The sequence below is a fragment of the Sminthopsis crassicaudata genome, chromosome 3 (genome assembly GCF_048593235.1).
Source record: "Sminthopsis crassicaudata isolate SCR6 chromosome 3, ASM4859323v1, whole genome shotgun sequence".
NCBI lineage: Eukaryota > Metazoa > Chordata > Mammalia > Dasyuromorphia > Dasyuridae > Sminthopsis > Sminthopsis crassicaudata.
This window is the reverse complement of record NC_133619.1, coordinates 598,701,121-598,726,279: the sequence shown is the minus strand read 5'-3', so window position 1 is coordinate 598,726,279 and position 25,159 is coordinate 598,701,121. Positions and strand designations below refer to the sequence as shown.

The window sequence follows — 25,159 nt, the reverse complement described above, 5'->3', positions numbered from 1 at the left end:
TAAGTGCAGTCTGTTTTACAGTAGAAATGAGTTTTGTGATAATATGTATATGGGCTATTAGATCAAGGCCAAGGTTGGACTAGACCTCCCAGGGCTAGATTAAAATATCTAGATATGCTGGGTATGACTTCAATGTCAACTTGTACCCCAAAGTTAATCAGGATCTCACAGTTTCCTAATCTGTCAAGTTAATGACCTCTACAGTTCCATCTAGCTCTAAATCTATGCTCCTATGATTTAATAATTACTTCCCACTCAGGTCACTGTCTTCTGTTTAGCTCTTTTTAATTCTCTACTATCTATGAGCTTTACTTCTCCTCAAAAATACTCTATCCAACAAATATTTATTAAGTGCTATATGCAAGGCATGGGTTGCTTGGTGGCTCAAGGGATAGAGCTCCAGGCCTGGAGTCAGGAAGACAAGAGTCCAAATTTAGCCTCAGAGACTTACTATGTGATCCTGGACAAATCATTCAACCCTGTGTACCTGTTTCCTCATATGTAAAATGAGCTGAAGAAGGAAATAGCAAGTGTCTGGCCTTTCTTGATGCCATTTTGGGATTTTTTTGGCAAAGATACTGGAGTGGTTTGACATTTCCTTCTTCAGCTCATTTTACAGATGAGAAAACTGAAGCAAAAAGGTTAAGTGACTTGTCCAGGAATCCCAGAGCTAGAAAGTGTCTAGGGTGGATTTGAGCTCATGAAGAGAAGTCTTCCTGAATCCCCGCCCAGGGCTCTATACACTGTGCTGTCCTATTGCCCCACAAAGGCAAAATGAAAAGCAGCCTGTGTCCTTAAGAAGTTTATATTACACTGAGGAGATACATATAAACAGATATATTTGTGATAATTTGAAGAGAAAGGAGAGGGCACTAACAACCATGGAGATCCAAGAAAAGCTATCTGTAGTTACTGGTACATGAGCAGAACCTTTCAGATTCTGCAACTGCCCCTGGTCCATTTCCCTACATAAGACAGTGATCTCCTAGTAGTGATGCTGAAGTAGTGATGACAAGACCAGGCATTTAGAGACAAAAAAACTAGACATGATTTCTTAAGTGCCTTGAATGGTGTGTAGAATCAATGGAGTATGGAATGGAGGAGAGGGGAAAGACAAGGAGAAATGTTATAGCCATTTGCAGTCTGGAGATGCTCTAGTCCCTGAGCAGCCCCATTTATTCTGCATAATTGCTTCATTTCCACTGGCAGTGCATCTCAAAATGAATTTCATTGCTGGTGCCTGGGATATCATATTGATTACTAAGCTTCATTGATTCCTATCTGGCTAATTAGCATATAAATTAGCCATTTGGGGAAAGCATTAGGCAAAATTGAATTTTCTTTTTAATCCTCTTTCAGAAGGTAAATGAAAATAGATGTGACCTATTAGGATCGGTGCCCTTCTTATATCTCAACCAAGCCACTCTATTTAGCCAGGCAACTCTCTGTATAAGGAGAAGAGGCACAAGTTGATAAAGGAAGCCTTATGTGCATTGCTGGAGCCCTCTTACAGGGTTATCAGGAGAATCTGGAGTGCAGAGAAGGTCCCTAGGCTGAGGGAGTATTTCCTCTAGAGCAGTTCCCCTGAGCTCCAAAGGCATTTAACTGTCAGGCACACTGACACTGATCTTGATGAGCCACTCACTTCAAAAGCAAGGGTGCTTCTGTGGATCACTTTGACATCAGACAGCAGGAGAGAACATGCAAAATTTCCAGAAATCTGGGGCAGTGCTTTCTCTGGAAGGAGAAGTCAGCTTTGAACTCTTCCCCTCTACCTAAGTCGCCATTTCCCAGCTTGCTGGTCTCTGAAACAGGCTTATTAAGCTAACCATCCCCTGGAGACATCTAGGTTTTGTGCTCCATTCTTGTGGGCAGGGCTTAACAACTAATTACCTCTAATTAGAATAATAGAATCATACAGTTCCAGAATAGTAAAGACCTTAAGAGACTATCTAGTACAATTCTCTTATTGTACTAAAAGGAAACTGGGACTCAGGAAGATTCAGGAATGTGCCTGTCTTCCCAGAGTTGGTAAGGATTTAAATCAGGCTTTTCTGAATCTCAATCCAGCAGGTTCTTTATTCTACCATACTAGGCAACATGAGTGAGCATCAGTGAGAGCCGGGAGGGTCATCGTTATGATTACATTATCATCATCACTGTCACTTATTTGCAAATTCAAAGCTCTGAGGAGCCACATAATTACAGCTGGATCCATTCCTGGAAGCTCAGACTCATCAGCAGGATGATGAGCCAAGGATGGTTGGTGGTAGACAGGCCATGAAAAATTCGACTGCCATCTTTGGCCAGGCTGATGCCCACACAAGAAGGCAGCTCTCTCTGCATGTCCTGCCTAAGACACGAGTGCTCAACTCCAAAGAGCTAGGGGGAAGCAGCTCAGCTTCAGAATGACTGCTCTTGTCTTCTGAATTGCAACCTGACCCAGATGGGAGATTTATGTTCCGGGGAATTCAGCCATGCGGTTGCTTTGCATTTCTACAGTGGGCCTTCCGCTTCCAGGCAGCCAGTCTTAATTGAGCAGCCACCATATGCTGAGAGCTTTTGGAGAAAATGAGAGAGAAAACACAATCCTTCCGTCATCCCCAGCCCATCCCCACTTCCCTACAAGAAGCTGGGTGTGTTTTCCCAAACACAGGTCCAACATTCAAAAAAGCTTCCAGAACATTGTAAAGTAACAAGTAAATGGGCCCAGGGAGGAGAGTAATGAAAAGCACTGTAATCCATCAATGACTAGATAATATAACTATATATATATATATATATATATATATATATACATATACATATATATAACTATATATATATCTATATAGATAGATAATATAACTATATATAGTTATGTCTATATAGATAGATATATCTATATAGATCTATCTCTCTATAATATCTATATCTATATATCTATATAGATCGATCTATCTATCTATCTATCTATCTATCTATCTATCTATCTAGATAATATAACTAGCCATCACTGACTAGTAATATTATCTTGGGCAAGTCATTCAATGTCTCCGAGTCTAAGGATTCTCATTTGTAAATGAGATTACTTATACCATCTACTCTTAACAGCTATTTTGTTAACTTTAAAATACTTTAAAATGAACTATTGTTACCCTCATTAACCCCTATATTGTTTCTAAATCTTATTGGTGGATGAAAGCATAGATGGGATGCTTATTAAGTCTATAAATGATATAAAATTGGGAGGGATGGCTAATGTCAAATGGATGACAAAGGCAGGATCCAGAAAACCTTATTAGATTCAAGAATCTAACAAGAGCATTAAAATTAGCAGAGTGGGGTGGCTAGGTGACGAAATGGACAGAGCACAAGGATCAGAGCTCAAATATGACCTCAGATAATTAATACTTTCTAGCTGTGTGACCTGGGCAAGTCACTTTATCCCAAGTATCTCATCAAAATAAATAAATAGATAAATGAGCAGAAATAAATGTAGAGTCTAGGTACAACAAATCAACAACACATGTGAAGGATAAAGAAAAAATCACTAGACAGCTAAAATGAAAAAAAGGGTTTGTAGATTGCAGAAAATAGTGTATAACATCTCCCTCAAAAAAGGAAAAAAAAAGCTAACCTGATCTTAGTTTCATCAAGACAGCTGTAGCACCTAAAAGACAAAGCTGCCCTCTGTCCTGGTCAGACCCCATTTAAAAAGAATTTTGTTTAAAAAGTTATTTATAGCAGCTCGTTTTGTGTGACAAAGAATTGAAAATTGAGGGGCTGCCCATCAATTGGGGAATTGTTTAATAAATTGTGTATATGAATGTAATGAAATATTATTGTTCTATAAGAAATGATGAGCAGGCCAATTGCAGAAAAGCCTGGAAAGACTTACATGAACTGATTCTGAATGAAGTAAGCAGAACCAAGAGAACATAGTACACAGTAACGGCAACATTGTGTGAAGATCAAACTATAAATGACTTAGTTCTCAGCAATATGTGATTCAAGATAATTCCAATAGACTTGTAATGGAAAATGCAATCCACATCCAGGCAAAGAACTATAGAGATGAATATGGATCGACATCCCATTTTCACTTAAAATTTTTTTTCTTTCTCATGGTTTTTCCCTTATTTTCTGATTCTTCTTTCACAACACGATTAATATGGAAATATGTTTGACATGATTGTACACCTATAACCCATACAGATTGTTTTCTCTCTTGGGAAGGGAGGGAGAAAAATTTTGGAACTCAAAATTTTACAAAATGAGTGTTGATCCATCAATGTTACCAGTGACATCATAAGAGGGAAAAGGACCCACATATGCAAAAATGTTTGTAGCATGATGAACAGGCTGATTCAGAAAAGCCTAGAGAAACATAAACTGATGCAGTGAGCAAAACCAGGAGAACATTGTACACAGAAACAAGATTATGTGATAATCAACTATGTGACTTAGCTCTTCTTAGCAATGCAGACATCCAAGATAATCCCAATGAATTTGGGATGGAAAATGCCATCTTTATCCAGAGAGAAAACTATGGAGACTGAATATGAATTGAAAAATATTATTTTCACCTTTGTTGTTTTTTCTTTCTCATGTTTTTTTTCCCTTTTGATCTGATTTTTCTTACACAACATGACAAATATAAAAATATGTTTAAAAGGACTGCACATATTTAACCTATTTCAGTTTGCTTTTTATTTTGGGGAAGGGGAAGGGGACAGAAAAAAATTTGGAATACAAAATCTTACAAAAGAAAATGCTGAAAACTATATGTGTATTTGGAAAAATAAAATACTATTTAAAAAATAACGTTGAGAGAGAGAGAGAGAGAGAGAGAGAGAGAGAGAGAGAGAGAGAAATATAATATACCAAGTGGCAAGTTTTGAAGAGTCAGTCACCAAAGATTCTTCAATGGTACTTCATGGCAGAGACTGCCAAAGCCACTGCAACTAATCTAAATGAGGGACAAGCATAACCCAGGAGTGACCTATCAGATTGCAATCTAGCAGTGAGTTAACACAGAAACTAAGATTTCATGTTCTACAAGCAAAGGACCAATTCATCTATATACTATGTCACACTCAGAAGTGAATTTGGAGGCTGAATATTAAGTAGTAATCATTTTAAGTTGGAGCCCACAATTTTCAGAGTACAAGCTAATAAAGGGAAAAGGATTCTCCTGCTAGGAAAAAATATTTTGTACTCTGGGTTTTAATATATTTTTCCAATAAATATCATTTTGTTTAAACTAACTCGCGTTAACTGATATTGGGGAAAAAACAAATGGTCAAATTGATAATAGCAAGTTATTACCTAGTACTGGCAATTGATATTAAAGGGAATATATCAAAATGGAAGCTAATATGTGACGGCATTAAAAAAAATCACTCCCAAACCTTCAGTATTACTACTAAAACTCTATGAGAGAGATGAAGTCTTGCTTGAAGGGACTTACTTGTGGAATTAGGACTAGGAGAATGAACCTAGGATCTATATGTGTAGCATTTATATGAAATCAATGATAAAATGAAACTAAAGACTACTTATCAGAACCCATCTTGAATCTAGAGGAAACTAATGACATACAAGCTTCTTCTTTTGTTGGAAAAGTAAAGAATTCTGTGGGCCTGGGGTGTACATCTCAGTATGTTGGGCAATATTAGGAAGTTTTGCTTAATTTTTCTTTTTTTGTTAGGGAAAGCTAAGGGAGAGGGGAAGTCATATTTAAAGATGATACTGAAGTAAGCACAAAAAACATCAATGAAACTATAAAATAGATCAAAAAATTTAGAGCTAGAAAAGACCTTAGTACTGTTCAACTCATTTATTTTACAGATGAAGAGATTAAGGCTCAGAAAAGTTAAGTCACTTGCCTCATTTCACAAAAGTAGTAAATCTGACAAAGTCAGAATTTGAACTTGGATCTACTGACTCCAAATATAGTATTCTTCCTACTTTACCAAACTGCCTTTTTCTCTAATAAAAATGTATAACTTGGACTTGATTAGAAAGTGACTCTAGTCACTAGAGAGACTAGCAAAAGGAGCTATCACAAGAGTGCTGGCAAAATACAATAAGATGCTAGGTTAGAGTTATGTCTGAGTAATTGTGGACAATGGTTATCTGAAAAATGATAGAAGAAATACAGGCAAAAAACTGTGAAAGGAGGCAAAGGAGAAATTGGGAAGAGCTGAAAATAGCTATAAGAATATATTAACCTATAAATGTGAACAAGAAAGATCTGTCCTATTTCCTCCCCACTCTAAAGGATTCTGCACTTTACTGCAAGACTAATACTTCTTATAGGTTATTTTCATTATTCTTATTTCATACTCAAAAATCTTTAATAATAATTTGATCTTTCTTAACTTATCAATATAATTTTTTCAGGTTGTCTTTAAGGAGCTGATATAGTGGAAAGAACATCAGACTTGAAAACAGAAGACTTGGGTTATAGCCAAGCCTCTGTCTCTTACTAGCCCATATGACCATATGACTTTAGTTTTCTCACCTATAAAATGGAAGAGATAATACCTGCTTTCCCTTACAGTCTAGAGTTATTGTGATGATCAGATAAAACAATTTTATGTGAAAACATTTTGCAAACTTTTTTTTTTTTCCTGAGGCAATTGGGGTTAAGTGACTTGCTCAGAGTCACATAGTTAGGAAGTATTAAGTGTCTAAGAGCACATTTGAACTCAGGTCCTCCTGACTTCAGGGCTAATACTCTATCTACTGCACTACCTAGCTGTCCCTCTTTGCAAACTTTTTTTTAATAGCTTTTTATTTACCAGATATATGCATGGGTAATTTTTCAGCATTGACAATTGCCAAGCCTTTTGTTCCAATTTTTCCCCTTCTCCCCCCTACCCCCTCCCCTAGATGGCAGGTTGACCAATACATGTTACATATGTTAAAAGTATAAATTAAATACAATATATGTATACATGTTCAAACAATTATTTTGCTGTACAAAAAGAATCGGACTTTGAAATATTGTACAATTAGCCTGTGAAGGAAATCCAAAATGCAGGCAGACAAAAATAGAGGAATTTGGAATTCTATGTAGTCATAGTCATCTCTCAGAGTTCTTTCGCTGGGTGTAGCTGGTTCAGTTCATTACTGCTCTATTGGAACTGATTTGGTTCATCTCATTGTTGAAGAGGGCCACGTCCATCAGAATTGATCATCATATAGTATTGTTGTTGAAGTATACAACGATCTCCTGGTTCTGCTCACTTCACTCAGAATCAGTTCACGTAAGTCTCTCCAGGCCTTTATGAAATCATCCTGTTGGTTATTTCTTACAGAACAATAATATTCCATAATATTCATATACTACAATTTATTCAGCCATTCTCCAATTGATGGGCATCCACTCAGTTTCCAGTTTCTGGCCACTACAAAGAGGGCTGCCACAAACATTCTTGCTCATACAGGTCCCTTTCCCTTCTTTAAAATCTCTTTGGGATATAAGTCCAGTAGTAACACTGCTGGATCAAAGAGTATGCACAGTTTGATAACTTTTTGAGCATAGTTCCAAATCATTCTCCAGAATGGCAGGATGTATTCACAATTCCACCAACAATGTATCAGTGTCTCTGTTTTCCCACATCCCCTCTAACATTACTTTGCAAACTTTTAAAGTCCTAAGCAAATAGAGAGAACCAAGGAGTATGAGTTCTCAAAAGCTTCTACCCAGCATCACCACCCCTAATTTCTTACTAGATTAGTTTTCTTACAAACTCTCCACATTTTCACCAGCATGCTCAAGGTTGGTAGCAGGATGAGTCACATTTTGATTAAATTTATTATAAGCTCCTTGAGATCAGAGAATGTTTTTCATTTTTGTTTTAGGAGAAAATCAAGATGGAAGATACCTCAGAAGCCATCTAGTCTAATCCTCCCATATAAATCATTTTATCTTTACAGAAGAAACTGAAGTTTAGAGAATTAAGTGATTAACCCAAGGCCCACCAATTGAGAGACAGAGATGGGATTTGAATATATACTCTTTGGACACTTGGGAATAGCACTCTTCCCTTTTATCCCTAACACCTAAGAGGCAGAGGGATTTAATGGACAAAAGCCAGTTTGAGAGTCATAAAGAGTTAGGGTCAAGCTCTGCTTCTTACATATATTACTGATCATGAGTAAATTATTTAAAATCTTAGTTCTCAAAGCAATTTTCTAAGATTACCCAAGAGGCAATGTGAAGCCACAGAAGATTCATACTAGATGTGCCAAAAGAATGTAATACCTTAAATTCTTCAGCATTTCTTTATACTCTCCATTCTTGTAGCAATTTAGATACACTCTTGCTCTTGCAGCCAGCCTTTGGTGGTCAACTCCCAACTAATGCCCTGGCAATCTATTTGCCATGCCTAGGGGCTCCTTTGGAACTTTTAAAAATCTCTAAAATGCTTATTTGACCCCTTGCTCAACTGCCTTTGATCTGCAATTAGCAGCTTCCAAACAAAGCCCTTATCTAACAGATGCTCTCATCTATCATTTGTAAGAACTCAATAAGATTTTAGCTAGTAACTCCTAAATTACTCTTCTCTTTCTTCACATGGCTGATCAGGTAATAGCCATTTTCTACCTTCATGTCTCTCTGCTGTTTTGTTTTACAGTAGGTATAAGGCCCCAAGTCTCATCAGGTACCTCTAACATAGGTGTGCCCAATTAAACAGAGTTCTTGTTCAAGAATAGTAACTATTGCTAACCAGTGATCAAACACTTTTTCAATGGACATCCTTTGGGCTAAGATCTCAAGCAGTTCACCACACAAACCAATGCATAAAGCCAAGTATATACACAAAATAGGAAAACATAGACAAAGATAAACAAAGACAGCTGCCCAGAAGGACCTACAATCCACTGCTCCACTGCAGTGAGGTCTCACTTTGATTCTTGCTCTCCTATTTACTCCTCCCTCAGATCTACCATCTTTGTGAAGTGGGCCAGCCCAGAAGTCCAGGTACTATTTGTAATATACTGTCTCTACACAGTGTGTCTCACACACTGGTGCCCTTGTTAGGGATGCTAGAAAGAGTTGCTGCCTTTATGCCCCTACAAGCTGGCTGCCCCACCTCTCTGATTTATGGTAACACTGAGTCCAATGAGCAAGAGAGCAAAAACTCAGGAAACATGGGGTGAATACATCTTGAGGCTAGAAAACTGGTTGGCAACTACTATCTGTACCATGCAAAAGATCCTATAGTTTGCTTCCCCAATTTTTCTGGGGACCTCTTTGGGTTTTGAGATTCTGAAAGGACTTCCTCAGGGCTCTATGGCAATGTGTCCATTGTTCACAGATATCTTTAGCCACTTAAGAGTGTCTTCGGTAGGATATTCTAAGGTAGGGGTAAAAATAATAGAAAATTATAGAGAGGAAGTGTTTGTGATAAATAGGACAGACCAATTTTCTTTGCAATAAGAGGTATAGCAATGAAGACATTTTTTTTCATGTTGTGCAGTAGGTGGTGGAAAAACAAACTTTAAGGGCAGTGAAATAAGAAATTGATGCAAATTGGGGACCCCGAATTAACACAACGTGAAAAGGAAGAACCTCCTTGTGGTGTTGATGAGAGACTAGGAAAGTGCACTTAAGTGAGTCATTTTGGTGATAGTTTTCATTATTATTAGGGTAGAGTCTTCTCTTTAAGAAAGCAGCAACTCAGGTGAAATTCATACTCCTTTCCCCTGGGCATTTGAGGAGTTAGTCTGTATTATAAGAGAGGGACCTCCCTAAAGAGACCTTTGCTCAGATAGAATCCAAATTCTCAAATAGGCTCTTACTGCAATTCAACAATCCTTTTAATCTATTCAACAATTTTTTTTAGGCTACTCTTTTTGACTTCATATCTCATTCTTCATAGTGATGGCTTTTTTTCCCCTCTTGTCATCAACTATTTTCCATACTTAAATAAGATAACTTTTCTACTTCACCATAAAAATTGGAGCCATTCCATGACAATTTCCTCAGCTCCATTCCTTAAAATTTTTCAGCATTACCACTATCTCTTTTTTTTTCATTCCTTCTGTCACAGAAGAGTTATGCTTACTATTCACTATGAATAATCCTTCTTCTTGGGCACTTAATCCTATCACTTCATCTTCTTCAGGTCCTTTACCCATCAGTTATCCTTTTTTCAATCACTCCCTTAGCCTTAGTCCTTTCCCATCTATCTACAAACATGCTCAAGTCTCCCCAATCTTAATAACAAATAAAAACTGTTCCCTTTGCTCTTTTAATCTCAATCCAGCTACTATTTCTGTCTCTATCCTTTCATGGCCAAATTTCTGGGAAATGCTATATAGACTAAATACCTCCACTTAACCACTCAACTCCTTCCTCAAACCTTGCTATATAGCTTCTTCTCCTCCCACTCTTTTAATATTACCCTTAAAAAAGTACCAATGGCTATTTCCCCCTCAGTCTTCCTCCTCCTTGATATTGCTGCAGATTTTGATAAGAGTACATTTCCTATTTTTATATTCTCTCTCCTCCCTCAAATTCAAAGAAACCACACTTTCTAGACTCTGTTACATCTTGAATAATTCAATCTTGATCTTTTCTCTATCATTTGCTTCTCATCCTCTTCCTGATCCTTTAGTATGGATTTTCCCCAAACATCTGTCCTTGGCTATAATCTCTTTTATTATATTTCTATACTTTCTTCTTAATTATTCAACAATTCCACAATTAAAGTTGCCACTTCTATATAGATCAGGGATTGAATTTTAGTGAAATCCATGTTTTAAGTAAATAAAGTAAAATATATAATATTACAAAGGAAGGCAATTATGTCAAAATAGAATTTTCAAAACATTTAAACTAAACAAGTTCACAGACCTCAGATTGAACCTCTGATTTAAATGAATTCCAAATCTATATTTCCAGTTCTGACTATTTCTCTAAGATCCAGATTTACATCTATGTCCCACTAGCATGTAGAGTAAATCAAACTGATCTTTTCCTCTAAATTTTCTTCTTACCTCATTAATTCTATTTATAACATTTTTACTTGGTTGGCCTTCCCTGTTCTTCATCTTAATTTTTTACTCAACTCTTTCTCTTACCTCCCATATCCAACTAGTTATTAGATCCTATTAATTCCATCTCCAGATTTTTAAAATCCATCCCCTCCTCTCTATTTCCACAGATTATCTAGATTTATTCCCACATTATGAGTTCTTATATGAATTTGAGACCAAGAACTAACTTTTCTACTGAGATTAATTCAATGTATCCCCTTATGTTCTCTGCTTTAAGAACCATATGGTAGGTCACTTGTTTTCACAGGCACAGAGACTAAGTCAAATTCCTGAGAGGAAGAATATGAAAATTATCCCTATTATTGTCTTTTTTTTTTTGAGGCAATTGGGGTTGTCACTTGCCCAGGGTCACACAGCCAGGAAGTGTTAAGTGTCTGAGATCAAATTTGAACTCAAGGTCCTCCTGATTAGAGGACTGGTGCTCTATCCACTGTGCCACCTGGCTGCCCCTATCCCTATTATTGTCAAAGGATTCCTGGCAGTGAGATTATAAATGTTATTTTAATTTCATCATTGGAGAACTTCTGTGTATTGGTTTGAGGCTGCAGTGAATATGGGCTGAGTGAGTGGTGAGAGCCTGGTCTTTATCATCAGTCTTCTGTTTGAGATGTAAGACCCAGGAAGGTACATTTCCCTCAAAACTATGAGTATAGCCATGTGCTACTTTCACTTGCTGCTAAACCAATAAAGACTCTATCTACTTGTTTTAGACTTACCTAGATGAATGAATCAGGAAATGTGAGGTCTGCTTATTTTAAATAATATTTTTTGTTTTCTAGGCGTAGCAATAATAGTGTGGTAACCTACAAGGAAAATTTCAGCCAATCTGTAAAGCTTTAGTATGATTGCCCCAAACAGCAATATGTCTTATGCAGTTGATTTTTAGACAGGCAGTAGTTTTAATAAGAGTTCCTTCAAGATTTTCAGACTGAAAGCTGAGCATAATTGTTTCCAAAATGCTTATCTAAGATCAAATGTGAGAGATGATTCTTCACCATCTATATCAATGATGTCAAATTCAAATAAAAATAAATGGCAGTCACTGATTCCTATATAAGGATCCCTAAAAGCCACATATTGACTTACTTTTGAAATGTTATGTTTTATAAAATATTACATATAATTCTATGTATATATATATAACTTATATTTGTTGCATAAAATATTTTTCAGATATTTACCAATTATATTTTAATCTGATTTGGGTTACACTTGAGAATGTGGCAGATACGGCGTATTTTTGATATTTCTAATCTATAATGACAGATGAGAGCACATGTATGAAAAAATAAGAAATACAAAAAAAATTACATTATAATTCCATTAAAATGCAAATAACATAATATAAATTTAGATGTAGCTCATGGGTCAGATCATGTCCTTTAAACATAACTCTCTTTGGTGGTAACCCACTGTAATAAGGTGAGAAGAATAACTCTTCACATCAGGGATGTAACAGGGTGTTTTAGAATATGGTCTTGAGAAGTAGATATAATCTCTCAAGTCAATGTGAAAAGATAAAGCTTCTGATGAAGCTCTCCCAATTTCCTTGGGATGTGAAAGTAGTTAAATATTTGTCACTAAAAAGAACTTTTCAGAATTGTATAATTTATGAAAACCTGAAAGTTCATGTACAAAGGTAGAGTTTTGAGTCCAAGGGTTGATGCTTGTGAACTGAGTCTGTAGGTAGTTTCTTAATTTCTATGAGCTTCTCCCTTCTTGTCTATAAAATAGGATACTTCTTGTACATTCTATGCTTCTTCCTGTCCTCTTTCTTTCCTTTAATTATTTTGTCCTCCTAATTCCAGGGAGATAATTCATGGAAAGAAAGACAGGCCAAGAAGTTTCTGATGATCTTAATACGGAAGGAGTTATCTCTTCCTCTTCACTAGGACTAAAGGAGAATATGCTAATAATGTGGCAAGATAAGGGGTACTATTTATTTTTTTTTTGGGGGGGAAGGGATCTGCTGAGTCAATTAGGGTCCAAGGATTACACAGCTAGGAAATATTAAGTGCCTGAGGTCACATCTGAACTCAGGTCTTTCTGACTTCAGGGCCAGTGCTCTATCCACTGAACCATCTAGCTGTTCCTATGGAGAACTAGTTGTATGATACATGCAGCATCCTCCTTTGCTTTCTCCTTGTCTTTTTTTCTTGCCATTCAAACTCTTACCAGCATAGTCAAGAAAAAGCCTGAGCTTTTCTAGAGCTGAAATGATGACTAGGAGATAGGAGGAGAAAAAACTTCAGAGTTGCTGGGATTAACAAATATTAGGAATGTATTTGAGCTGGTGAGTTGGATAAAACTGATCTCTTGTAGACCATGAGTCAGACAGAGTGGAAGCTCTTCATTATCCTCCATTTATCTTTCTTAATCCATGTTGCTGAGACAGTGTCCATTCCAACCCCTATCTGTTTCCCCTCAGTGTGTATAAGGTGATATCCTTCTAGTGACACTTAAAGATCTGTAAGGGAAATGGGAAGAGGGCTATGATATGGGTGGAACAAATGGCTTCACATAGTCTAGTTAACTTGCCATTTTATTCTCTGTATAATTAACCCTGTGATGATAGAACAATAAATTTTACATTCATGAATGCAGTGAAAAGTAGAGAGATTAGAACACAGATGAAGTGTAGGTAAGAGAGGAGTGACAGTCTGTACAGTGGATTCCCTATTTTAATATTCCGAGCAATATTTCATTTCATTCCCTAGATTAATTCTGGACCTGGCTTAAAAAAGGAGTTAATCCAAGTTAATAACATAAGGTAGCAGCTATATATTTGCAGAATGAGTGCTCTCTGGTGGCCATTTGGGATACATGTAACCTTTTAAGAAAGGCTATGTCCTGCCTGTGCTTGAGACACAATTCTAGGCTGGCAGCTTAAATAAAGTGTCGCCTGGTGGCAATTCAGACTTTACACTTTCTTAATGGATCTTTAAAATAGAGACAAATTGTTATTCTGGAGGAAGACAATATTTAATCCATACAATCAGAAGGGACCAATGTCCCTTCCTGCATAACTACTTAATGAGATGTCAGATTTTATAGTAAACAGAAATGATCTGAATCATGAAGATCTGAGTTCAAGACCCACTTTTGATATATGCAAGCTTTATAAAAGCTTGTAAGCTGTTTAACTTCTCAGTGTGCCAGACAACTCTCTAAGGTCCAAGATTGCAGAATTGTGCCAGTGTCTTCATTTTATATGCAATTTCCTTACCAAAAGTTCCCCACACCAATGAAATCAAAGTACCATAGGAAGGTCACAAAAGCTGTCTTTGAGTGCTGTCATATGGAAGAAGGATCAGATTTATTCTGTTGAATTATAGAGAGCAGAACCAAGAGCAATAGGCTGAGGCTGCATAAGGACTGACCATATCAATAAAGAGAAAAACTTCCTAAAGTAAAGCTATTCAAAGATGGAAAAGCCTGTGGAAGAGTTGTTCCAAGGATGTCTTCAAGAAAAAAACCGATGATCACTGGCCAAAGATACAACAGAAGGAATTCTTGATCAGGTACAGATTGGACCAGATGATCACCAAGATCTCTTTTAACTCTAAAATTCTGTGGTCCTGCTTTTTCCCTACCATACTACAATCCCTCCTAGGTGCTTAATAAGCATTTACAATTTTAATTGAATTGAATTAAAAATTCTAATACTATAAAGTGATGAAAGTAAAAACTCCACTCTCAATTACCATTACTTACTGGGGGGTGGTACTGTGCAAGCTGTCAGTTATTAAAATTATTATTAGAAAGAGCTCCTTGAGAACAGGGACTCTAACTTTTCTATTAATAGCTCCAGGGCTTATTATAGTGCTGTGCAAAAAAGTAAATGTTTAACATTCATCCATTCATTCAATTCAAGAGCAAACAAAAATATTCTAAACTGCACAACTTCTATTATCTTACTGCAAAGGGAAGATGTCCAGGTTGCTATTATGCATGTGATACAATGGATCACTCAGAGCCCAGATCAACCCAGGCCTGAAATAGGCAATTCTTTTACTAAAATAATTTTTATTCCAGTATTTTCAGGCAGAACAAGTTCTTAAAAAGCACTTCAGAAGATAAAAATAAAGCAAGAAAATTAAAAAAACAATCTACCCAAGAAGGTTCCCTGGGATCCTAGAAGCACTATACCAAAGTCCTAAAAACCTCCCATCTGTCCACCTCCAGGAACAGTTAATCATCAACTGTCCAATTTCCTATTATTTCTATTATTCCAAGCTAAGGTTGTAGGATTGTGGGGAGTTAACTCACACCTCCCCCATAAAGAGACTTTTTTATATATGAAGCTCAAAAGAGAATCAATTAGGATGAATCACCCCTGCTATTAGATTGTTCTTAAGTCATAGGAGAGAATCCAGTCTGCCTCCTCATTTTCTGTGAAGATGAAATATCTAAGAAAATATGGAAATTTACTGGAATAAAAATGCTAGCTAAACACTAATTGGGCTTGCATGATCACAATATTCTAGTTTTATTTGTAATGTGGCTTACTTTATCCACCTATGGTCCTCACAAATCTCCCATTCCGTTGTTTGAACATATATCACTTCTTCTCCAGACACAGGGCTTATATAAATGATTGGGGATTTTGAGCTAGAGATGCTTAGATCTGTTCTAGATAAGAAATATGATGTTCAAAAGTGCAGACCACAAAAGACAATAAGCTGTAAATGGCACTTGAAGGGGCCAAGTCTTCTTGCTACTTGAAGATGAAAAGGCCAGTGCTATAAAGGAGGGATGAGAGGACCTAATGGAGCTGAGTATGTATTAAGAATGTGTTGGAGGCGAGCTGGGAAAAAAACAGCTTTGAGTAGGGGAATGTCAATGAGATTCCAGGGCTGCTATCCAGGCACACTTACTCATATGCTTGATTCAATTTTATTTATACAAAAGGTCTGCTGAGGCACTGGGCAGACCAATGCTTTGGGGAGCCTTATGCAAATAAGAATACAATTGAAGATTAAACCATCTGATGTCCCTTTCAGTATTATATCCATTTACAGGGGGCAGAAACCACCTACGAGGGGAATGAATCATTCTTACTAAAATTAAACCATAATAAGAAGCAAAATATATCCTTAATAGAACCAACAGTCACTAAAATAGCATAACCTAGTAATAACACATAAATATAAAATTGAGTCTGTAACAAGAAAATGGTCATCACATTTGAGTAAATATAGACCTGGGGGACCATAATAAATCAGGCTTAGAACCATAACTAGTCAGATAAAATAGATCTTTGCCCCAGGATATGAGATGATCAGGAATTGTCTCTTTTCTATATCCCCACACTTGAACTCATGGCCCGCTGGTGGTACACAGTATATGGACTCTCTCTGGGATCTGGGACTGTCTCTTCTGTCTCTTCCTGACTCAACTAAACCTACAGCTTGTTCCTTGTCCCCACCCTCAACTCTCAAACTAAATCTGCTAAAGGTAAAGCTATTGCTAGTTACTGTTCCAATCAATCTGCCAACTATTAAAGACATCGTCTACACCAGGGGTCCTCAAACTTTTTAAATAGGGGGCCAGTTCACTGTCCCTCAGACTTTTGGAGGGCCAGACTATAGTAAAAACAAAAACTCACACTCTGTCTCCATCCCTCAGCCCATTTGCCATAATCTCGGGGGCTGTGTATGGCCCGTGGACTGTAGTTTGAGAACCCCTGGTCTACACCATATAAAAATACACATTAAACTCCCATTTGGGTGCTTCTCTTAGTTGTAGTTCATTTTACTCCATATATTATACCATATTCCATTTAATTATACCATATACCAGTGGTATGATGGATAGAGTACCAGACTTGGATTGAGGAAGAACTGGGTTGGATTCCATTTCAGACATGTGACTAGTAGTGACTTTTCTAAGCCTTAGCTTCTTATCTGTAAAATGATTGATACCTATACTATCTCCACAAGGTTGAGAGGCTCCAAAATGTATTGTAGAGTGCATTGTAAACTTTTAAACATTAATGCTAGTTATTAGTTCAAAATGCTTTTGAAATACTTGATAACTTAATTCTCAACACACTGTTGATGCCAACCATGCAGCTAATTTTAATTTCTTACAAATGTATTTCTTAAGTAAGACAAATCTAAAAAGAGTTAAGATTTTGACTCCTTTTTGTTAGATTATGAGAGCAACAAAAGCCCAGAAAGTAAATGTAAATATCATGCTGGCTTGATTAAGAGTAAATTTAATTTTTTAAATAAAATCTATTTTAATTTAAAGCATTAGTCAGAGAGAATCAATGAGCATATTTGTTCTTCTAGAATATCCATCCACAGTGAGATACCAGTGAATTCTTTCAAACCCAAGGGATAGATTTCATTTTTCTAAGTGTGCACTATAGAAAAATTTTGGTATGTTGGGTTTTTTCCCCCCAACTATGTGTTGGGAAAAAAAAACCCACCAAGGTTTTGTTATGCCATTTAACAAACTGAAACCACATCAGTTCCCAACAATTTCAAATTAAAATGATTGAGGGCAAGGTGGTCCCAGACTTATACATTTATGGGTATAGAGAATTCTTTGTAGAAGCTCCCTCCTCTATTGTAAATTGACTACTCTTTTCCAACTTAAATTCTTGGAGGGTTGCCTGGAACACTGAGAAGTTTAGTGACTCATCTTTCTGTCGAAAATGGCACTTGAATCCTCCAAGAATAGGCCTCAAGTCACTATGCTCCATGTCATCATGTCACATATAAAAACAAAACAAAAATTTCCTGACATTTCCATTATTTTACTTGCCTAAAAATTAAGTTTATGTATTTTAGATACTTTTGTTATTTAAGTCATATATGATGTATTGAATGAAACCAATTTTAAAGTCTTGTTTCTATTTCTTCAATTCAACGTCTTTCACTTCTGTGGCCCCATATAGCTCTCACTGCTGAGCAGTTTGGGGCAGGCTTTCACCTCTCATCTAGACCAGGGGTTCTCAAACTACGGCCCGAGGGCCAGATGCGGCAGGCTGAGGACATTTATGGTGGAGGGGGGGAGATCCTCCCGGGGTTAAGGCAAATGGGCTGAGGGGCGGAGCAGAGTGTGAGCTTTTGTTTTTACTATAGTCTGGCCCTCCAACAGTCTGAGGGATAGTGAACTGGCCCCCTATTTAAAGTTTGAGGACCCCTGATCTAGACCAAAGTAATAACATCCTAACTTATCGCATGCCTCTGGTCTTTTCTCTCTGATCCACCCTTGGCACAGCAGCAAAGATAAGCTCGTGAAGGTTATAGTTCAGACCAACTCTTCATTATTTTAAAACTTTCAGTGGTTCATGACTGCCTATTGCCTATAGGAATAAATACTAATGCCTTCACTTTAATTTCTAGACAGAATACCAGTTATTTCCTGATTCTTCCTTTTGTTTTTTACCTCCACGTCCTTCTGTAGATCAATTCCTATTACTGGAATATATTACTTCCTCAGATTAATCTGTAGAAATTTCCCCTTTTTCTCCCTCCCCTCTTCTCCTCCCCCTCCCCTACCCCTTTGCAGAGCCCAGTCAATTCAGGGCCATTGCTTTCATTTAAGCCTTCCATGAATCCCCATGCCCCCAAATGAAAATAATATTCAAATGTTCCCATAGTACTTATATCTCTCTTTTATCCTATCATACTATCCTAACACTTGTGTTTTATTTGTAATAGAAGTGTATTGAACTGCAATTCCTATCTGATATATCTTCCATAAAACCTCAGGAGAAATATTCATTGGGAGAAATTTTCAAGACTCTTCCCCAGGAACCTGTGTTTCTCAGTATAGTTGGGTTGTATAACAGAGAGACTGCCAAGAAATAGAAAGTTTAAAAGTAGTCAGTGTCAGAGTAGGTTACAAGATAGAGAGGGAAGGAAGACAGAACTGTGATCAAAAGGAGGAAATATAAAACGAAAATGTGGAACAATACCACCATGGTATCCTAACAGAATCCGGAAAACCCTGAAGTTAAGATGAGAGACTTCAGCAAATCTTCAATCTGCCCCAAGAGAGCAGATTTCCAGGTTCTGAAGAGAGAGAGAGTGCATGCCTGCCCTCCGGATATAAACAGCAGAACTCCAGGAAGCAAAACACAATGAACCCTAAACCTTTCATTACTGGGAATGTGAGTCTCAGAAGAGGAGTTCTTCTGCTCTCTCCTATCCCTCCCCACCTCCCCCCCACAAACTGGTGGATTCATCTGAATCAAGTTGTGTTGATTTGGGGGGTGGGAGAAAGCAAGAATTTAATTATAATCTCTTTGAAGCCTACAGGAATTACATTTATTTGTGTATGGGGGGTGGAGGGGAAGAGACAAAGAAGGAAGCTAAGAATGATTCTGTTCCCTGGTTGTTAGGATTACTAGGTGAGAACTCAGGTTGTCTGGACAGTGACAAGGTGAGAATTCAGGTTGTCTGGACAATTACAAGGTGAGAACTCAGGTTGACTTGACAGTTCTCTGGCTCAGACCTTTGATTTGGGCCTTTAAAGGGAGTTTACACCTTAGGAATTCTAAGGGGAGTAAGCTCATTGGTTGGAGTACTTCTTCCTCTCAGAAGCCCTTGCATTATCCCACGCCCATTCTCTGGGAGGATAAAAGAGGACAGCACTCCAGAGATAGAAGTCTCTGCACTACATCAGGCTTGACGGGCCTCTCTGCAGGAAGGGAAGTCACTTCTCTGGACAAGAGTTAACGGCAACTGTCTGAAGACAATGGTTCTCTACAGGAAGAAGAATCTGTCGGAGAGATTTGAGTTGACACAGCAGATCTCTTCCCAGAGAGCGATTGGCAGCTTCTGGAGATTACAGCACGCTACAATTGGTGTCCACAACGTGGGACAAGGACTTTTGCTTATCCTGACAAGGACTTATTCTGAGCCCTTCAGAGGAGCTAGACTGGACCATAGCACCTGGTTATTTTCCCTTTTTATTTACTTTGCTATTAAGTCTAGTGGAATCCTTTTCTATTGGATTTGATGTTCTTTTTACAACTTATGAATATGAAAACTTGACTCATAATTATTATCACCAAAATATCTCACACTTAAGTAGCAAGGAAGTCCTGAAATGAATTCTGTAGATGACTGTGAGCAAAAGTTTGGTCCGTGTCAACATACACTTCTTGATATATACATCTTATCTCTTTCTATAATAATAAAAATACTGCTGATCCTACAAAAAACTATACATCTTATTGGAACTACACAACAATCCAGTGAGGCAGGTACCATATAGGTACTTGCCTATTGTCACAAAGGTAGTAAGTACCTGACACAAGATTTGAACCCACAGGTTTCCAATGTTTTCAAAGAGGAAATCTGAAAGTGAATGATAGGGGAGTATAAAGAAAAAGACTGAAATTACCAAAGTTCTCAATAGGAAGAGAATCCAAAGATGCTAAGCAGAAAAACCAGCAAGGGAGAAATTAAACAGAAGAGAACATGGCCTCCAGATCATGAAGGGATCTGTGCATAAATATTTAAACACAAAGGAAGATGAATCAACACGCAATGTGGCAGAATGCCCTATAATTCCCAAGAGTGTTAGCTGAATGATCTTGCATGGTTCAAGAGAGAAAAATCTTGAAAACAGAATTTATGTCTTGAGAAGCAGAAACAATGGGCAAAATTAAAACAAACAAAAAAACTTGAATCCAGAGTGGTAAAACTAATCAAATAAACAAAGGTGAAGAGATGAAAGTCTGCCCAGATTGGGAAAGCAAATACACTGATGTTAAAGACAATCTAGATGAGAAGAAAAAAGCAGAAACATTTAAAGTAAACATGATTTTACCAAAAATATATTGATCCCAAAGAGAGGATGCACAAGGCTTTTGAATTTTGAGTCTTTCAGAAAAACATGACAAAAAAATCTGAACACCATAATACAATAAAACTGCTGATAGATTTAATTAAAAGAGATAATTGGGAAAAGTACATTTTGCTAAAAGGCATCATAAACAATGACATAATATTGTAAAATCTGAAGCAATTTCTCCATAAAGGTCTCATTTCTCAGCTACGTAGCAAACAGAATTAAATTTATAAAAATAAGCTCCATTTCCCCAGTTTATAAATGGTCAAAAACATACAGCTGGAAGTTTTGGCAGTTTCCAAAAGAAGAACTCAAAGCTATTTCTAGTCACATTGGGAAAAATGCTCTAAATCACTATTAACTAAAGAAATACAAATTAAAATAACTCTAAGGTACCACATCACACTTATCGTAAATGACAAATGATAGAAGGAATATAGGATAATAGTTTTGCTGATAAACTGTTGGTAGAGTTGTGGTTTTTTGCTTTGTTTTTGCAGGGAAATTAGGGTTAAATTAGTTGCCCAGGGTCCCACAGTAAGTGTTAAGTATCTTGAGTCTGGATTTGAAGTCAGGTTCTCCTTCTAGGGCCAGTGCTGTATTCAGTGCACCACACGATCTAGCTACCCTTTACATGTAAAATTGTTATCAATTGCTTGCCTTCTCAGCGGATGTAAAGAAGAGCTAGAGAGAGGAAGAAAAACTCAAAAAATTTTAACATTAAAAATAAATAATAAAATTTTAAAATAAAAATAAAAGTTAAACCAACATACACACACAGTTCTAGTGAAAAGACTTCTCTGAAACTAAAGATAAAGCAACTCCATGATCTGCAAAAAGAATGGTCAAAAAAGAAAACAACTTCATGAATTGATGTTTACTTTGAGCTCATTCAGTACCCGCTCTATCAAATCACTACTTGAGGCAAGGCTACACTAGCTTACTAAAGGACTGGCCCATACTTACAATAAAATCTAAACTCATTTCTCCTTGTCTAACTTTTTTCCAGGACCATTGAGATTTGGATTCCAGGCTAAAGAAATCCCCTGCAGCAGCAACAACCAGTGTGATGATAGTGTTCTATATTATAAAAGATCACTTCAGGAAAAGAGGAACAGAGGGGCAAAGGTATGAGATGCTATGTCTAAGCTTGAAATAGAGATCATATCCACATTCTAACATCACTCCCAGGATAATGATAATGTACATGTATCTCTGTGTATATATGTGTGTATGTGTGTGTATGTCCCTTAAAGTCTTCATAAATATCTCTAACACATAAGCCAGTAGTCCACCTCTACCCTGTTTCAGTGTATTTGTATTAAAACATTAACTCAATGTTGTGATATATAGGCAATTTATAAATGAGATTTTAATAAAAATTTAGTTTTTTAAAAAAGTTAATTTGAGGGAGGATTTTATGAATCTTGTGTGAGAATATGTGTCGCTTATTATTTTTACTGCTCTTACTACTATTATACTACACTTAGCAAGGCTGAAACTTTTATTACATACTGCCCACTTCTGAAGTCTCTGGTTTTGGTAAGACCTCTTGACTATTAGTTTGTTGAGAATCCAAATTTGCTTACATACGAAAATGAGGGATCATGGTAGAATTTTACAGAAGACACATTTAATACAGAAAAATGGAAATTCCTATGCTTAGATTAAAAAAAAAAACCTTGCCACATGAAGACATGATGAGGGAGGTGTAGCCAGACAATGGTTCAGTCAGTGAAAATGACCTTGGACTGATAGCAAGTTCCATATTAGTCAAAAGTTTGAATACCAGTCCAGACAGCTAATGAAACTTAAATGTACTAACAGATACATTGTACCAGAACAAACTCGGAGTACTCTTATATTCTGCCTAATCAAGAGACCTCTGGAACATGGTATTCACATTTTAAAAAAGATACTGAACAGTATCGTGTACAGATGAGAATGGCCAGAATGATTAGGGTTTGGAATCATTCCAAGGATAGTTTGAATGAAGTAGGACTGTTTAGACCAGAGAAGACATGGGAGATAGGCTAGCTGTCTTAGAATATATAGAAGACTGTATATAGAAAAAGGACTAAATTTATTTTACTTGGCTCTACAATGCAGAACTAGAAACAAATGATGGAAGATTTAGAAAAAAAATTTGTCACCAAATGAGAAAAAACAGTGTCCAAAAGTGAACCAAGCTGTTTCAGGATCATAGGATCATGGCCTTAAGAGCTAGGAAGGTCCTTACAGACCATCTAGTCTAATCCTCTCATTTTACAGATGAAGAACCACGGTCAAAAGGTTTAAGGGACTTTTCCATAGTTCCATAGTGTCTGAATGGAGACCTGAAACTACGTCTTCCTTATTCCAAGGCCATCACTTTACCCACTCAACCATACTAGTGCGTTTCCTGTCACTAGAGAGCTCCAAGGAGACACTGTCCACTTGTGCTGAGGATGTATGCCTTTTAAAATGCTTTAATATGCCCTGCAAGGTCCCTTCTAACCCTGATATTCTATAATTCTATGAAATAAAAAAGTCAAAAATGATGAATAGTAAGTCAATAATGACATGAGAGAAATAACTTTTAAAATGGAAGTGTGTGATTGGAGGAAGTATTAGAGAAGTAATATAGCAAGAATTAAAGATAACAGTTTGAGTAATACTTTGGCATATTCAAGATACTGAAAAAACAAGGAGTTCTCCAAAGACATGAAGATCTGAAAAAGATAAATAATAACTAGCTGATATTCATATAGCTCTTCAAGGTTTGCAAAAGCTTTACAATTCATTGATCCTTATTAACAACCTTGTGGAATAAGTGCTATTATTATTATTCCTATTTTCCAGGTGAGGAAATTGAGTATCAGACATTTGACTTGCCCAGGATATCTCAGGTAAAATTTAATTGCAGGTCTTCCTGATTTTAAGAGTAGCATTCCAACTACTATGCCACACTACCTTCATTATAGGTAGACATGGGCAAGAACTGTAAAAATATAGTGGGAAGTTACAATCTACATCTTTTTTTAAAAATATAATTTATTAATTTTATAATTATAATTTTTTGACAGTACATATGCATGGGTAATTTTTTTACAACATTATCCCTTGTATTCACTTTTCCAAATTTTCCCCTCCCTCTCTCTACTCCCTCCCCTAGATGACAGGCAATCCCATATACATTAAATGTGTTACAGTATATTCTAGATACAATATATGTGTGTAAAACCAAATTTCTTGTTGCACAGTAAGAATTGGATTCCGAAGTTATAAGTAACCTATGTAGAAAGACAATAGTGTAAACATTTTACACTCCTTTCCCAGTGTTCCTTCTCTGGGCGTAGCTGTTTCTGTCCATCATACCATCTACATCTTTAAGGGAAATATCACAATGCCAAAGTACCAAATGATCATCAGGATAACCAACAATGATTCCAGAGACCTCCTGATGAAACCAGACTATTCACTCTCAGGAAGAGAGAGGCTAAGAATATGAAGACCTAGAGCTAAAGAGGAAGAGATCACTATTGGCTGGGGGAGGGGAAGAAGAAAGAGAAATAAGGAAAGCCTCCACAAAGAAGAAGGCATTTGAACTATATGCTGGATCATTTATCTAGGGATAGAAGAGAACTCAGAGACAATTCCTGTCTCCTTCCCTTTTCCCCTGTCCCAATCAAGGAAGTTAAGTGATCTGCCCAAAGTCATATAAATAGGCTCTTGGAAGACAGAATTTCAGCAGGTAAAGCTGGGGATCTCCAGTGTAACTTCCGACACTGTATCTAGTTATTTGTGTTCTCCATTAAGATGTGATATCCTTGAGTCTTAGTATGCTCAAAGTTTAGCATAATGCCTGGCACATAGTATGAGCCTGTTGATTGACTAGTTGAGATAGATTGTAGATAACTTGGATGAAAGAAAATATATTCATTTGCTTCAGTATCACCTCTAATTAGCTCTGGGATATCTGCATAATGGAGAACTGACTATCTTAAAGGAATAGGAAGAAAAACAGGAAGAAAAAAAAAGCTCTAATAACAACATACCCTACACATTATTACTGTATCCTTTTCCTTCCAGATAAGAAACAGAAAGATAAATATTAGACTATGTCATTTGTCCCAATCTGCTTAAGACTTCGTGGGCATCTTTTTCCAGTCAGAAAAAGGTTTCCCTGGCAACAATGCTAACACAGTTATTTAACTTCCTCCTTGACCTTGAAACTCAAATTGGTTAAAAAATTCCCCTAAATAAATTCAAGTTACCTGGCATAAATGAGTTATACCTGACACTA

General features: G+C 36.8%; 1 protein-coding gene across 2 annotated transcripts in view; it reads right to left on the bottom strand.

The window, feature by feature from the left end:
* Positions 1–25,159, bottom strand: part of PHC2 (polyhomeotic homolog 2) — a 139,572-nt gene that overhangs the window by 91,439 nt on the left and 22,974 nt on the right. The gene's annotated exons all lie outside the window — the stretch shown is intronic.